The sequence below is a fragment of the Myxocyprinus asiaticus genome, chromosome 25, assembly GCF_019703515.2.
Source record: "Myxocyprinus asiaticus isolate MX2 ecotype Aquarium Trade chromosome 25, UBuf_Myxa_2, whole genome shotgun sequence".
Classification (NCBI taxonomy): Eukaryota; Metazoa; Chordata; class Actinopteri; order Cypriniformes; family Catostomidae; genus Myxocyprinus; species Myxocyprinus asiaticus.
Genome location: NC_059368.1, coordinates 40,619,997 through 40,635,432, shown reverse-complemented (window position 1 = coordinate 40,635,432; position 15,436 = coordinate 40,619,997). Strand labels below are relative to the sequence as shown.

The 15,436-nt window shown below is 37.8% G+C and overlaps 1 protein-coding gene across 3 annotated transcripts in view; it reads left to right on the top strand.

Moving 5' to 3' along the window:
* Nucleotides 1–15,436, top strand: part of arid1b (AT rich interactive domain 1B (SWI1-like)) — a 165,349-nt gene that overhangs the window by 13,602 nt on the left and 136,311 nt on the right. The window lies entirely within an intron of this gene.

The following is a 15,436-nucleotide window of genomic DNA, read 5'->3' as shown; positions in this document are numbered from 1 at the left end:
AAAAGAACATCATACCTACGGTCAAGCATGGTGGTGTTAGTGTGATGGTGTGGGGATACTTGCAATAATTGAGAGAAAAATGAATTCTGCTCTCTACCAGAAAATCCTAAAGGAGAACATCCGGTCATCACTCCGTAAATTTAAGCTCAAGTGAAACTGGATTATGCAGCAAGACAATGATCCAAAGCATAGGAGTAAGTCCACCTCTGAATAGCTCAAAAGAAGCTAAATTAAAGTTTAGGAGTGGCCTAGACAAAGTCCTGACTTGAACCCGATTGAGATGCAGTGGCAGGACCTTAAACGGACAGTTGCTCGAAAACCCTCCAATGTGGCTCAACTAAAACAGTTCTGCAAAGAAGAGTGGCAAAAAATCCACCACAGTATTGCGAAAGACTGATCTCCAGGAAGCATTTGGTTGCAGTTGTTGTTGCTAAAGGTGGCACAACCAGCTGTTAAGTTTAAGGGGGCAGTTAGTTTTTCACATGAGTGATATAGATGTTGGCTAACTTTTATATATTTTATATATAAAAGATATATATATATATATATAAATAATATTTGAAAACTGTATTTTGTGTTTACTCAGTTTGCCTTTGTTTTAAGTTATATCTCGTTTGAAGATCTAAAACAATTTAGTATGAAAAATACACAAAAATAGAAGAAATCAGGAAGGGAGCAGATTCTTTTTCTTAGCACTGTACCTTGGCAAGAGACATTTTACATCTAGTGCTTGCAAACATAAGATCTGTTGAACTAGTTACATTGCACTGGTTGCCAATGTTTGCTCACATCAAGTTCAAGTCATTGATGCTTACTTACAGAACAACCACTGGCTCAGCACCCCCCTATTTATACTCGCTACTTCAAGTCTGTGTGTCCTCCAGAAGCTTACGATCAGCAGGTGAGCGGTGCCTCGTGGTGCCATCTCACAGAGGTACAAAATCACACTCCCGGACATTAACTTGAACTGTTTTTCACTGGTGGAACGACCTGTCAACTTCCACCCGAGCAGACGATTCTCTAGCCTCCTTCAAAAAACATCTAAATATGCATCTCCTTCATGAGCACTTGACCAATCCTACTAATGCAGTATGTCTTCTTTAAAAAAAAATCTCAATCCATTCTTTTACCACTGTCTCTCACCCTCTGCTTTTCTGATCAATTTGCAACTTTTTATTATAGCACTTCTCTTATTACTGCCGCCTCAGGATGATTGCTCCTGTTGAATTCCTTATTTGTAAGTCACTTTGGATAAAAGTGTCTGCTAAATGAATAAATGTAAATGTTTTGCCCACAATTAGGCCTAACTGTGAGAACAAAATGCTCATCTCCTCTCTTTTGTGTCTTCCCCGCCATATAAATTCATACATTGCATTTCATTAGCAGACATGCAGTTTTTCACCAGTTTCACAAGTCTCTGCATTGTGAAATTGAACTGTATAATTATTTGTACAGAAATTGTTACATATTACTGTCATATTTCAGTATTTTATAAAACTTGTTCTGGATGCTGATTGGCCAATACATTGTTCCAGCTATGACGTGAAAAACACGGCTAAAAACAGGCGTTCCAGTTACGGTGTATTGCACTACACAGCACCCAAAAAAGCCAACTATTACATTTATTTATTAAAATATTAACATTTTGTATTACAAATTTTATTATCATAACAATGACACTCCATTGTCCTGAATGAATAACCAAAATCAAGCCCTTCTATTCTTGCGATAACACCTGTAATATACCTGTAACCATAGTTTCACTGACTGAAGTAAATATTAACAATGGTGACTTCCATTACACCAAATTTTAACACTATTTAATAAACAAGTCCTAGTCCAATCATAATAAACCAAGATCGGCTCTGAATGCTTTTTATTTTCAATAAAAAAGTACAGTAATTGGGTACAGCTCTGGTAAAATACATTGACTGACTGGATATAAAACCTTCGGATGACACATAGGTTATATGTCCATCTCTGTGAGTTACTGGAACCCCACATGAAATGTGCAACACACACGAGACAAGATGAAAAGACAGCTAGTTATCCAGTGGGGTTTTTCAAACTTAAAGGAATAGTTCACCCAAAAATGAACATTTACTGATAATTTACTCACTCTCAGGCCATCCAAGATGTATCTGAGTTTCTGTCTTCATCAAAACAGAATTTAAGGATTTCATTTCAGAGGCCTCCTCCTCTAAACAATGCAAGTGAATGTACTCCATTGTTTGACGGTCCAAAATGCATATTTAGGGTGCATCACAATAATCCACATGACTCCAGTCGACAAATAAAGTTCTTCTGAACCCAAACGGTTGATTATTTTAGAAACAAAACAATACTTATATACTTTTTAACTACAAATGTTCGCTTCCGTACATTTCTGTGACGTGCGCTCATGAGACGGATGACGTAAGCTCATTGGTAAGGTCACGCGTCACATGGAGTCAGGAAGCGCGTCATTGTTTACAAGAGAAACTTGTGCCGTTCACAAACAAAAACAGTCCAAAACTATTTAAAAACAAATATATATATATATATATATATATATAATGTAAAAAAAAATCATTTCCAAATAATAATTAAAAAAAATCCCAATGTAAACAATGACGTGCTTCCTGCCTCCTTCTCCACGTGATGTGTGACATTACCAATGAGCTTACGTCATCCCTCTCATGAGCGCAAGTCACAGAGATGTATGGAAGTGAACATTTATAGTTAAAAAAGTATGTAAGTATTGTTTTGTTTCTAAAAATGATCAACCGTTTGGGTTCAGAAGACCTTTATTTTTCGACTGGAGTCATGTGGATTATTGTGATGCACCCTAAATATGCAGTTTGGACCGTCAAAAAATGGAGTACATTCACTTGCATTGTTTAGAGGAGGAGGCCTGAAATGAAATCCTAAAAATCTTAAATTCTGTTTTGATGAAGAAAGAAACTCTGGATGGCCTGAGGGTGAGTAAATTATCAGCAAATTTTCATTTTTGGGTGAACTATTCCTTTAAGGCTGATTTATAATTCTGTTTCAAACCTAGGCCTTAGGCTACGCACCTCGGTGAGTCATTGTAGCGTTTTCTCCAAGATTACTTTAAGTTGTGGTCGACTGATATATCGCTGTAAATCAGGCGATATTCAGGTGATCAGGTGATATTCAGGCCAATATTCAATTTCCATATTTCTGTTTGGCCGATTCGTTTCTCAAGCCGCGAGGGATAATGCCGTCTTGAGCCATGTAAATGACCAATCACAGTTTGTTTTGTTGTTATGTGCCATTGGGTTGCTACTATAATAGACTGGCATGCAACAACATCTCATCTAAACTGTCCTGCATATCAGACACTTATCAGACAGATGTGCAGGAGCTCATGATGTGAAGAGTGCTTGTGTGTTTCATTATCTTTCTCAATTTAACAGTTCCCTGTAACTTTTAACTGCTTGTCTAATGATATAAAGGGAAACATCAATAAAACTCCTATCATGTACTGTCTGAAAATATGTGGGTACCTTGTTTAAACAGATGTAATTCATGAACTTAACAAAACTTAAGCAAATCAAGTGTTTTCTTCAGTCAGGTCTCATGGACATTACGTGACCGTGGCAACATTTTTGCAGACATGTTTGGCTGCAGTTTCCCATGAAATGTCCAGTGGGGGGTGCCAAAAGCCACTTAAATGTTAGAAAAAAGTCAGTTTGCAAAAATGTAGTTATAGTAACATTCATTCTATGAGACTAGATTGGTTTTCTTCCTGTGAAACGCTAATATATCTTCCTCTGATGCACGTTCTATCAGCCTGGATCAAAATTCTGTTCCTCTGACTCACGAATGTTGCATGACAGTCAGTCCTTGACACTCCAACAGGCGATCTGGGTTGAGTAAACAGCATATTCACTATGCACTGTATGTACAATTAGTTTGATTTTGTCTATTGTGAGAAAATGCGATTGCTAATGCACACATTGCATCCATGGTTGCTGAATTACTGTATGCACTGTTGTTATTTCCTTCTTAATATTTTAACAATTTATTTGATGTGCATATAAATTACTAAAATTGAATGACTAAACAGAAACCAGAAGAAACTGCCATTTACCATTTAAAACATTTTAAATGTCAGAATCAGAATGAGCTTTATTGCCAAGTATGCTTACACATACAAGGTATTTGTCTTGGTGACAGGAGCTTCCAGTGTACAACAAAACAAAAACAATACAAAAACAGCAGCAAGACATAGATAATAATAAAAAATAAAAAATAATTATACACATACGTACATACACACATACACATGGGTAGTGCAAATCTAATACAATCTGTTATGTACAGTGTAAATAACAAATCTGTTATGTACAGTGCAAATGTGTTTTTTTTTTTTTTTTTTTTTTCTCCAGAGGAATGAAATGGCAGAAGAGGTTGGATGTGTTGGATAAATATATGAAGACTAAACTGTGTATTGCACATAGTTATTGCTCAATGGGGCAATTTAACTGTTCATGAGATGGATAGCCTGAGGGAAGAAACTGTTCCTGTGCCTAATGGTTCTGGTGCTCAGAGCTATGAAGCGTTGGCCAGAAGGCAACGTTCAAAAAGGTAGTGGGCAGGGTGAGTGGGGTCCATAGTGATTTTTCCAGCCTTTTTCCTCACTCTGGAAGTGTATAGTTCTTGAAAGGGGGGCAGAGAGGATTACCAGTAATCCTCTCAGCTGTCCGAACTGTCCTTTTGTTGTCTTCTGATGTCTGATTTCATAGGTGAACCAAACCAGACAGTTATTGAAGTGCAGAGGACAGACTCGATGACTGCTTAGTAGAACTGTATCAGCAGCGCCTGTGGCAGGTTGAATTTCCTCAGCTGGCGAAGGAAGTACAACCTCTGCTGGGCCTTTTTCACAATGGAGTCAATGTGGGTCTCCCACTTCAGGTCCTGTGAGATGGTAGTGCCCAGGAACCTGAATGACTCCACTGCTGCCACAGTGCTGTTTAGAATGGTGAGGGGGGTCAATGTTGGGGTGTTTCTCCTAAAGTCCACAATCATCTCCACCGTTTTGAGCATGTTCAGCTCAAGGTTGTTTTGACTGCACCAGACAGCCAGCTGTTTAACCTCCCTTCTGTATACAGACTCATCGTCATCTCAGATGAGGCCGATGACAGTGGTGTCATCTGCAAACTTCAGGAGCTTGACAGAGGGGTCCTTGGCAATGCAGTCATTGGTGTAGAGGGAGAAGAGTAGTGGGGAGAGCACACATCCCTGGGGGGCACCAGTGCTGATTGTACAGGTGCTGGAAGTGAGTTTCCCTTGTCTCACCAGCTGCTGCCTGTCTGTCAGAAAGCTGGTGATCCACTGACAGATAGACATGGGAACAGAGAGTTGGTGTAATTTATTCCGGAGAATAGCTGGGATGATGGTGTTGAAAGCTGAACTGAAGTCCACAAAAAGGATCCTTGCATATGTCCCTGGTCTGTCCAAATGTTGCAGGATATGATGCAATCCCATGTTGACTGCATCATCCACAGACCTGTTTGCTCGATAAGCAAATTGAAGAGGATCTAGAAAGGGTCCAGTGATGTTCTTCAGGTGGGCCAACACCAGTCTTTCAAATGATGTCATGACCACAGACGTCAGGGCGACAGGTCTGTAGTCATTAAGTCCTGTGATTTTTGGTTTCTTTGGGATGGGGATGATAGTGGAACGTTTGAAGCAGCATGGGACTTCACACTGCTCCAGTGATCTATTGAAGATCTGTGTGAAGATGGGGGCCAGCTGGTTAGCACAGGATCCAAGACATGCAGGTGAAACGCCATCTGGGCCCTGTGCTTTCCTTATCCTTTATTGTTGAAAGACGCGGCTCACATCATCTTCACAGATCTTAAGTGCAGGTTGAGTAGCATGAGGGTGGAGGAGGGGGGTTGCAGGAGGTGTTGGTGTTTGTGTGAAGTGAAGGTGAGAGTGGGTGTGGGGTGTGAGATTGGGCCTTTCATATCTACAGTAGAACACATTCAGGTCATCAGCCAGTTGTTGGTCCACCACATGGTTGGGGGCAGGAGTCCTGTAATTCGTAAGTTGTTTCATGCCACTCCACACTGATGCAGGGTCGTTAGCTGAAAAGTTGTTTTTCAGCTTCTCAGAGTATTTTCTTTTAGCCACTCTGATTCCCTTATTCAGTGTGTTCCTGGCCTGATTGTACAAGACTTATCCTCAACTCTGTAAGCATTCTCTTTGGCCTGACGAAGCTGCCTGAGTTCCGCTGTAAACCATGTGTAACAGAGGACGCGAGAAGCAGTTTTCCTTTTTCAGGTGACGCTTTTATTTCCCCTCTTCCTCGACACCACTTTATAGTTACGTTCATACACTCTATCCACACTAACACACACACTGCTTCTACAAATAACTTCCACTACTCAGCAATGGTCACTCTGGCTCAGCTCTGTCATATCCAGTCTCTCACCCTGAGCGTTGTGTCACTCTCTTTATGCCGCTCTCCCCGTGCTCACTGAAATTAGAGACAGGTGTTAGACATAATTTAGCTCAGGAGTAAGCGCCCTTACTGCTTTCTCTCTCCGGAGAGATGCTTGACCACGCCCCCGCTGCCACACCATGGTTTGGCTTTGTTAACGAGTCCTAGTAGGAATGCACATATCCTCACAAAAACTGATATATGATGTAACAGTATCTGTAAGCTTATCCAGATTGGTGTCTGCAGCCTCAAAAACACTCCAATCAGTGCAGTCAAAGCAGGCTTGTAGTTCCAGCTCTGCTTCGTTGGTCCATCTCTTTACAGTCCTTAATACAGGTTTAGCAGATTTTAATTTCTGTCTGTAGATTGGAAGAAGATGAACCAGACAGTGATCAGAGAGTCCCAAAGCTGCTCTAGGAACAGAGCGATATGCATCCTTTGTTGTGTAACAATGATCCAGTATATTTCTGTCTCTGGTTGGGCATGCAATGTGCTGTCTGTATTTGGGTAGTTCACGTGTGAGATTCGCTTTGTTAAAATCCCCAAGAATAATAATAACTGAGTCCGGGTATTGTTGTTCCGTGTCTGTGATTTGATCAGCCAGCTGTTGCAGCGCTGTGTTCAAACACACGTTTGGCACGATATACACACACACCAGAATAAATGAGGAAAACTCCCGCGGCGAGTAGAAAGGCTTACAGTTAATAAAGAGCGCTTCCAAATTAGGACAGCACATCTTCTTTAATGTTGTTACATCAGTACACCAACTTTCATTGATGTAAAAGCATGTTCCACCGCCTCTTGTTTTCCCCGTTAACTCCGTGATGCGATCCGCTCTGAACAGCTGAAAGCCCGGCAGATGTAACGCGCTGTCCGGAATGGCTTCACTCAGCCAGGTTTCTGTGAAGCACAAGGCAGCAGAGTTTGAAAAGTCCTTGTTTGTGCAGGTGAGATGTAGTTCGTCCATTTTGTTTGGAAGAGAGCGGAGATTCGCAAGATGAATGCTCGGCAGCGTTGTTCGAAAGCCCCGCCGACGGAGTTTGACCAGCGCGCCTGTTCGTCTCCCTTGCCTGCGTCTCATAGCGTGTTTAAACAACACAGCCGCGCCTCCGACTAAAATGTCAAACAAAACGTCTGAATATTCAAAATCCGGGAAAAGATTTACTGGTGTATGCTGTCGAATGTTCAGCAGTTCGTCTCTGGTAAAACTGACTGAAAAAAGATTACTAAACACAAGACAAACAAAAACAGCTAAACAATAGAAGCGCTCCACACTGAGGCGGCCATCCGCGGCGCCATCATGATGTATATGTAATGCCAAATAAGAGTTAATTCTTTTTTAATAGCAATTTTATGTATATGTTATTTGCTGTATTACATTGTGTGGATATATCGGCATCATATATGCCTGTTGGCCACCCTGATCTCTGTATATCGGCATTGGCAACGGCCATTAAAACCCCATATTGGTCTACCACTAATTTTAGGATCTATGCATCACATTGTATTTTTTACACATGAGAATTGTTTTAACCCTCCTATTGTTTCAAGAAACTGCACCCTCCTTTTGTCCTTCGGGTCATTTTTGACCCGTATTGAAAACCATTCAAAATGCATAAAATCTTGATTACTGTACAATGCCACTAAAGACTCACCTTAATGAAAATCTGTTTTGTTGTGGTCCCAAAGTGTATAATAATTGGGAACAAAGGGCTACAAACTGAATATAAATGAATTAACATAATTTTAAATCAAAAAGTTTAAAATCTTGGCAAACATTGGCAAGGGATGTCTCAATTTATATTTATTTCAATCACTTTGTGCATTTTATATTATTTCAACTATATTACAGCATTTTCTGATTTATTATGCTTGTAGTAAATCAACATTGTATATTTTAGAGTTATAATTTTAGTACATGTCTTTTTCACAAATGAATCTCTATTGCCTTTTCTAGTAGTCAAAATTGGCAAATTTTGCATGTGCATTGCAATAAATCCATTCCCTTCCACTAATTTCAAACAATTTGTTGCAGTGTTACAGTGGTTTAGGAAGCTTCTGTAACAGTTCTTCTACCGTCTAATGTTTTCGGAGAAAAAAAATAATGTTAGTAAATGTATTTCTACATATTACCTGTTCAAAACTGTTAAAATTACTCTCACTGTGTGTGGTTGTGTGTGGACATGTGCATGTGTGCACAAACCTCGTTTAAGAGAAAAGAATGCAGTTTTTGGGAAAGATGCAGTACCCAGTGAAACAGGTGGGAAAGTTAGAGAACAGTATGGGGCTAGGTGCTAAATTTGAAAAAATGTGAAATATTTTTAGGTAAAATTTGATTCATATATGTATAAAAAGCTATTTATAGCTGCATAACATCCAGAAAGTCTGAAAGTGAAACATCACAACTGTTTTTTCCCATATGGGTCAAAATTTACCCATTAAGACAGTGGAAGGAACAATTGGTTTTAAATAGTTTTTACACTTAAATTCTGTAAAAAAAAAAAAAATAAAATTGTTTTTGTTTTGTTTTTTATGGTCTTGACAAAATCACAACATTTGGTTCTGGTACCAAAAACTATGCTGTATTTATAATGTATTCATTACCTGTGCTGGGTCAAAAATGACCCAAAGAAAATAGAAGACATAATGGGGAACAACTGCTGTTTTTAATATTCTTTTTATGTTTCATGAAGTGAAAATGCAACAAAAAGACACATCTGTTTATTTATGAAGTCTGTGCATTTTTCTCAGGGCTTTTACTAGTGGTTGACCGATATGGGTTTTTTAATGGCTGTTGCTGATATCCAGAGAGCAGGGTGGCTGATAGGCCGATACAATGCCGATATATCACACAATTTAATATAGTAAATAACAAACATACAATTGCTAAAAAATGAACTCATTTATTTAATCTTAACTTATAAGTTATATTAATAAACTTTTATATTTAATTATCTTTAAAAAATAAGATTGTATTTTAAATTATAGCATTTTTTTCTGATTTCTGTTTAGTCATACATTTTTGTAATTTATTTCTGCATGAAGAAATTGTTCATATATTAGAAAGAAGGCAATTACAGTACACACAGTAGTCCAGCAACAATGGATGGCATTTGCGCATTACCAATCACATTTTCTCATAAAAGACTGATTTAAACCAACTGTACATACAGTACACGGTGAATAAGACATTTACTCATAGCGCATGTGAAGTGCTTTTACTTTGAAGTTGCACTCGTGTGGATCCAGCGGGAGCAGCAATCTCCTGACAGTTTAAATGGCCTGGATCACCTGCTTGGATTGTCAAGGACCGACCATCGTGATTTGTGAATTATTAGAGGAGCATTTGATCCTTATCCTGAAGTTTTTGATTCTGGCGGATGGAATACGCGCTTCAGAGGAAGATAATAGATGAGCGCTGGACGGGAAAAAAACGCTGGACTATCGTGAGGTTCGTGAATCATATCTGTTTAAACGACATATCCGCATATTTGCAGATAGTATATGATATTAGTTTTATTGATATTTGCATTTTTAAAATTAGACAAGACAGTTAAGAGATACAGGGAACTGTTGAGGAGAGAGATGGAGAAGGAAACAGGTGAGCACTTTATGCATCGTGGCTCTGTAATGCGGACGGTTTAAATGAGACTGTGTTGCACACCGGTCTATTATTGTAGTAACACGATGGCACGTAACAACAAAACGAACTGTGATTGGTCGCTTACATGTCTCAGACTCTCCTTCACATACAAGCAGGCAATTGTCTGTGCCCTCGTGGCCTTAAGAAACCAATCGGCCAAACGGGAAAATTAATCGGCCGATAATTAAAAAAAATCAGAATATCGGCCAATTTATTGGCCTCGGCGATATATCGGGCGACCACTACCTGTTACTTAATATATATTTGGTATGTGACTGAAACAATATTTTTTATTCTACTCAACTTTCCGATCTGTAGGATGTTCTGACTGTATGTTTGACAGTATAGCAAATAATCATATTTATTATGAAAACAGAACACTTCTAAATTGTCAGCAAATTAAAAAGCACCTCTTCAGAGTTGGTCACATTGCTACAGTATATGCATTGAAAAGTTCAGCATTAAGCTTGTAAAACTACACACTTGGTCAAGAGAGTAGTTATGAATTAATTTGATAAAAGAAAAATCAAAAGTATTCCAAAACATTCATTATTATTTAAGCGACTCAAAAGCAAGCATAAATGCCTGATTTATTTTTTATCTGCATTAGGGATGTTAATGATTAATCGTTAATTGATTAATTGTCATTAATAATTTGATCGATTAAGCTTATCGACCGTCGATTGATTAATTTCAGGACAAATGCGTTCAGTAATAATGCCAGCAGACGTTGATAAGGCTGTCTATACAGTCATCCACCACTAGATGCACTGAATGTCACGTCTTCTCTGCATAGAAATCACACAGATGAAGATGAAGCAGGCTCAATGTAATCTGTCGGTGCTTCTCAGTCGGAAGGCTGTAGCCTATTTAGGCTGAAAATCTTGGCTGCCACGTCATCAAGCACCGTCAAAGGCCATTTAAATTATGAGAACTCTTGAAAGGCAGCCTCGTTTCGCAGCCGCCTTTTGCCATATTTTGGAGGATGCATCAAGTGCGTCCTTCACGCCCTTCAATCACCCACAAATGAATTTCATGGTCAACTTGTGCAGTTGTTGGCTGTCATCGTAACAACTTAAAGTAGTTATTAATATTAGACTTGCCACGGTATCATAATTTTCACACCGGTGCGGTGTTCAAGTTCAAACCGACTAACACCGGTATTACCGCTGGTTTTACGCTAGGTTGCACTATGGGGTCATTGTCGTTAAGCAATAGGCTATACAATAACGCAAGGCAGCTTGATTTCAAACTTTTATATTTTATTTATTTTAACTAAAAATGTAAATTAAACTGAAAAAAATGAAGCGCAATTAAAATTTTTCTGTCTCTGAAAGATGGCTTTTCAATAGTTGTGAAGGGCAACATCTCTTTGGAAACTAATCTACTCCATCCGTGCATTCCGTACCGGTCACAATATTGTTCACAATATATATATATATATATATATATATATATATATATATATATATATATATATATATATATATATATAAAAATAACGTATATCTCAATATCCAATTACATCGTGAATATTCTTGCTTTAGTGATTTTGCATTGAAAATTAAATTCATTTATTTAAAAAAAGAAAAACTTAAACCAAAGACATTTCTAAATTCAAATTGCACTTCCATTCAAAAATAGTGGTAAAAAAACTTAGATAACCACCTTTCCATTTACCGTCAGGCAAATAAATGACTAATACATATTAAGATCTAAAAACAATTACAAATGTAAACATAATTATTATAATAATCACTGAAATATAAATCATGGTTCATGGTGAATGTGTTTTTGTATTATTTTATGATTTAATCACAGATGTATGGGCTGCAGAGTTGTGGTCACAATGAACTGCTCTGTGGAAATAAAGTGAACTGAACTTAAAACACCTCCTGAGCTGAGATGTCTGAGGTCATTTGCAGCACTCATAGACGATACAGTTCTTGCAAATAATTTGTCAGAAGACTGAAACAAAGAAAGAGTAAGAACCCTTTACATACAGTACCCGTGTTACACGAGACTGCACGGCTCCGAACAAACAGCGCATCAGACATGCACACAGACGGCTTTTCTGTCATCTGTTCTTAAAAATATAATAAAGTGTGTTTCTTCAAGTGTGTGTCTGTGTGTCTAACAACATTTCTTTTGTGTCTTTCTGAATCCGAGACGTCTTTCAGTTACCCACCATGCACATTATATTCACTACCTGCATTTAAACGTCTTCTGTCAGTGCGCGTGTAATTTGATACATTAGTAAAGAACATCTGGCTTTCAGTGCTTTAATTGGAAAAAAAATACTTTTGAATCAACAAATTGCATTGGTTTTGTTTATTTATGAAATGTATATTTATTTCTGAAATGAAGGTATTTGCTCAATATACTAGCAATTGGCTGTGTACTTGCAGAACGACGCAGGCACTCCAGCGCAGAACTATAAATGCAAACCACCACATTGGCCACTATGCTGAGCCGGTGCAGTTTCGGCGCATAAGTATAAATCGGCCTTTACTCTCAATATTCAGTTGTGAGTCTTGAAAATTTAAGGGAGTCAGTTTTGTTATAGAATGCAGTTATCACTTGTGTGTATTGATGGGACATTATGTTATCTCACAATATGATTCAGTGTACAATGTGAGATTCGTGATTCGATATATTCTCGATTCTATATAATAACGCTTATTTGACAAAGTATGACAACTGTTTTTTGTTTTTGTTTATTTTAAAGAATGTTTAAGAAAAATGCTCATTATAATTTCTGATCAGAATAAAGTTCTTTAAAACACAATATAAATGCTCAAAGTTCAAATAATAAAGAGTTTCTCACAATACCTTTTTCTATAAGAAAAGATCACAAACAAATAAACCTTCAAAAATTGTTATTTACATTCAGGCTGATCAGGTGCATGACAAGCAGTAGAACTGAACACAACTTGTCCTGAAATAGAATGTGAAAGTACATACATATATTTTTTATATAATTTGTTTGTCATTATGAATAGAATCACATTTGATTTTTTTCTAAATATAAAAATACACAGGCTAATGTGTGTTATTTACAAGCATTTACACTGAGTTTACATTCATTTGAATAAAAAGCACTAAAATGGTACTGAGTTCAATAGTGTTCCAGTTCAGCAAACATTTCAACCTGATCTCATGAAAATTTGTAAATAATTTACGAGTTGGCTATTTCGTATGGTCTTGCACGATGTTGTTCGCATAAACTCGTACGACTTCATCACGTGCAAATTCCCGGATGTCTAATGTTAAGTAAGCACGAGTTTGGCGCATGAGCCAATAAGGACATACTTATTAATATTATGCCCTTACCCAAACCCCACCAATCAGTTGAGTGTGTAAACATGATAGGAAGCTGTTGAGTGTGACGGAAGCAAGTAATTGTCGCGTATTTGATGGAAACGATGTCCAGCGACATCATTGGCTGTAGTGAAATTCGTAGGAATTCAGACAAGTGCAGTAGCACTATATCATACGAATTAGCAAAATTTAGAAAAGTCATACGAATCCTGACGATTTCGCCGTAAGAGTGGGTTGAACATTTCACTAGAGAGGAGTTTCTTTACCGCATCCGTTCTATGCGTTTCAAATGAATGTTTCTTTTTACTTCTTGATCAACAACTGACTGAAAAGAACAAATAGGATTTAAAAAGGATATTAATTAATTATTCAATAAAAGTGGATTCTTTTAATCTTTGATGGACACATATTACATAGAATACATGTCCTGGTTTATTCTCAAGCACTTTTCAAGAAAACAAGATGATTTTCCAGGCATTCCATAACTTACATTACTAAAAGCTAAATTCAAGCCCTTTTCGAACCCTGTAAACATGGGGTCAGCAACCTTTTTGACATGGAGTGCCATTTTTTATTTTCCTTGTCAATGGCTGTGCCAACGCCTAAAATGTAAGTCATGGCCCAGAAGGAATCTGCAGGCTTTTTTCACATTTTCTGTGCAAATTTTGAAGGAAAATCTGCAGAATTCTGCTGAGGGATTTTAATATAGTAGAATGTGTTAAATGAAGCTGAGACTTCTACACTCTTGTTGGTAGCTGAAAGAATCATCAAATTAGCTTAAATATTTAATTTACAAACATGAAAGTGGTGGATAATGTGGAACTTTTGTAAATGTCAGATGTTGCAATTCTGCGAAGTTTTCTGCAGGGTTCTGTGCGCGTAGATTCCGTCTGGGCCTGTCATCTCAATAGGGAACATATGAATATCTGAAGGAAAACATGGCCGGTTTGTTTCCTAATATCTAATATCATTCTAACAGAGTTTTAGTGAAGGTGATAATGTTTAGTTTAAAAACCCTATATTTTGGCACAAAACAGTGTTGTAGCTGTTTTCCTCGTCAGTGGTGGTTAGACTGTTGCGCTGTTTTGTCGTTTTCTTCGCCGGGAGTGATCCCGCTCTGCACTCTCCTGTCTCTGGAGCACAACTATCGCGAAGCCTGCTGCACTCTTGCACATTTGCATGCTCCAGAAATAAAGAGTGCAACACTCGCATAAAACAAAGATGCGCGTGTCAGATGAGAAGCTAATTTAGCGCTTATGAAGCGCTGGATGCAAGATGAATGTCATTGAATTTTCTGAATTTCATTGACATTTTCAATGCCTGAAAAACCCAGTCCACGTCTCTTCATTTCTCCCAGTCTCACGTGAAGCCCTGCCTGCTGATAGATATGCATCACCACACACATAGATATTTACATATCACGATATATATGATATACTGTAGCAAAGTCTCTATTGATTGACTCTTTATAACGTTGCCACGATATATATTGTCACATCGGCCAGCAAATTTTTAAATATCGAGTTTTGCCTTGATGTGGTTTGTCATTTATTGTGGTTTGCGATATTTCCCAATTCAATTTATTTTCCCATTCCTACTCTCGTTTATAATGTAAATGTAAAGATAAATTATCTGTATGAATGTAACTGTATTTAGCACTGTAAAACAGGACTGACCAATGTATTCTACTACTTAACCAATTTGATGTTAGGCTTTTGGACCCCACTGTAAATATTTTACATATACCGCTGCATGTTGTGCCTTACAACACCCTTTAGCCTTGACTAGATTATTTAAAATATAGCACAGCCTCTTGTACCTAATTACTTAAATAGACTTGCAAATAGTGCATCGACGAAGTCCGTTACAAATAAATTAGTGGAGGAATGTCCTTAAGGCTATAATCGTAGGCTCATCACTACTAAGATTGGCCTGGAAACTCCAAGGTCATAGCCTTTTTTTGTTTTTTTTGTTTATTCCACTACAAATTCTTGAGGTATTGCCTAATGGTACACAAA